This window comes from Alosa sapidissima, chromosome 19, assembly GCF_018492685.1.
Source record: "Alosa sapidissima isolate fAloSap1 chromosome 19, fAloSap1.pri, whole genome shotgun sequence".
Classification (NCBI taxonomy): Eukaryota; Metazoa; Chordata; class Actinopteri; order Clupeiformes; family Clupeidae; genus Alosa; species Alosa sapidissima.
Genome location: NC_055975.1, coordinates 23,342,134 through 23,344,633, shown reverse-complemented (window position 1 = coordinate 23,344,633; position 2,500 = coordinate 23,342,134). Strand labels below are relative to the sequence as shown.

General features: G+C 45.6%; 1 protein-coding gene across 4 annotated transcripts in view; it reads left to right on the top strand.

Annotated features, from left to right (window-relative positions):
- The window catches only part of slc4a11 (solute carrier family 4 member 11), a 64,628-nt gene that overhangs the window by 2,731 nt on the left and 59,397 nt on the right, over positions 1–2,500 (top strand). The gene's annotated exons all lie outside the window — the stretch shown is intronic.

Genomic DNA, 2,500 nt, shown 5'->3' with positions numbered 1-2,500 from the left:
GAGAGAGAGAGAGAGAGAGAGAGAGAGAGAGAAGGGTATGTGTGGAAGGAGAGAGAGAGAGAGAGAGAGAGAGAGAGAGAGAAGGGTATGAGTGGAAGGAGAGAGAGAGAGAGAGAGAGAGAGAGAGAGAGAAGGGTATGTGTGGAAGGAGAGAGAGAGAGAGAGAAGGGTATGTGTGGAAGGAGAGAGAGAGAGAGAGAGAGAGAGAGAGAGAGAGAGAGAGAGAGAGAGAGAGAGAGAGAGAAGGAAAGACAAGTAAAGAGAGAGTTCTGTTGTGTTGTGAGTGAAGTGAAGTGTCTGTGTCAGCATGTGCTCCATAAAGCTGAGTGGAAATGGAAAGACAATAAACATTTCCTGATGGCAAGATCAGTGTGTCAGCGGCAGGGAAGAGAAGCCAGGGGTCACACACAGACAGACAGAAACACAAGCACCCAGAACTCTCTCTGAACGAGTGAGGGACAGTGTATGAGTGAGTGAGAGAGAATGAGTGAACTCTCTTGTCTATTCTGTGTGTGTGCAAGCAAGTGGGATAGGCTTGACATTAGGCACATATGTATCGGTAAACCGTATACGTAGTTGATCATATTGTGTATGTTTGTGTGTGTGTGTGTGTGTGTGTGTGTGAGAATGGGCAGGCATGATGTTAGACATGTGTCTATTACACTCTTGTGAGAGAACTGTACATCTGTATAATCTAGGAGTTTGTGTGTGTGTGTGTGTGTTGATGTGCATTGGTATGTGCCTGTCCATGTGTATTTGTGTGAGTGAATGCATGAGGAATGTGTTGTGTCTGTGTTGTAATGATACTTGCTGGGCACTAGAGGGTGGTACTCAACTTTCTCAACAGTGATACAGCCAATTACAGCCCGAAAACTTCAAAAAGATTCTCTTTGTCTCTCTCTGTCTCTCTCTGTCCCTCTTACGTTACTGCTCACTGCTTTGCAAAGGCAGCACAGGTATTGCATAAATGTACACTCGTGTGTGTGATGAGTGTGTGTGACGTGTGTGTCTCTCTTCCGTTACTGCTCACTGCTTTGCAAAGGCAGCACAGGTATTGCATAAATGTCCATTCGTGCCCAGACATGATAACTGCATCTGCAACTTGTTTGTTTGCAGATTGTGAATTTGTGTGTGGGTGTGTGGCTGTGTTCTATCAGCAGCATGTTTGTCTGGTCTTGTGCAAATAGTTGAATGTGTTTCTGTGTCGGTTGAGTTCACCTGTGTGTGTGTGTGTGTACGGAACTGTTGGCCGTTTTCAAAGCCCACCGCACACGACGGACGGGCGATGCGACAGTCAAACGCGAAGGTGGAATTCTGTAATCGCTTGACTACACACACTGCTGGTGACGCGATCATCCATCGATTCAGTGACCAGACAGCTGTTTTCTATTATGACGTATCAAGATCGCCCTGAAAAATAGAAAAGGGTCGAGCGACGGTGATGGTCGCCCTGTCGTTCCACTTGCTGTGTGCGTTGCACCGTTCAGTTCAATAGAATCGCCATCTCGTCGCGGCCATATGCGTAGGCCTTAACTGTCTGCAAGTGTGTGTTAGTGTATGAATTCTAGAACTCTGGTTAGCTCTCTGTGTGTCTGTGTGAGAGAGAGGGAGTGTTTTTCTGTGTGTGTAATGTGTGTAGACTACATATGTGCATTATACCTCCCAGGTTTAATGCACACACACACACACACACACACATACAAAAACACACACACACACACACACACTGGAATATAAACCATACACATATGTAGTCATTCACACACACACACACACACATGCACACACACACACACACACACACACACACACACACACACACACACACACACACACACGCTGAAACATCCCCATTACATTTAGGCCCTCAGTGAAAGTTGTGGAACCTCCCTTTGATGCTAGTTAACTAGAGAGCAGGACTACGTTTTTAGCACTTTTACAAGACTCCCTCACACACACACACACACAAATGCACCCCCTCCCCATACACTCACATACTAGGGCTTCACCGTAATAAAACCACCATCATTATGGTAATAGAACACACACACTCTCTTTCTCTCACACACACACACACACACACACACACCTGAACTGTTACTCTGCATTCCTTAAACTAGAAACACCCCCAACATGTTTCAAATATGTGTGTACACTTTAAACATACACACACACCCTCATGACCACACACACACTCTCTCTCACACACACAGACCCTCACTTATTGCACATTAAAGTTTGTCAGTTTACCTTTTACCTTTCTTTTGTAGGCCTACTATGACAAAAGCAGCAGCCTACAGTGTAGTCTGTGTGTGTGTGTGTGTGTGTGTGTGTGTGTGTGTGTGTGTGTGTGTGTGTGTGTCTGTGTGTGTGTGCGTGTGTGTGTGTATGAGAGAGAGAGAAAGAGTGTATCTCTGTGTATATCTGTAAGAGAGAGGCAAAGGGAAGAGAAGACCTAGTGGCACTGTTGTGGTTGTGAAGGTAAAATGAGATGGTTAAC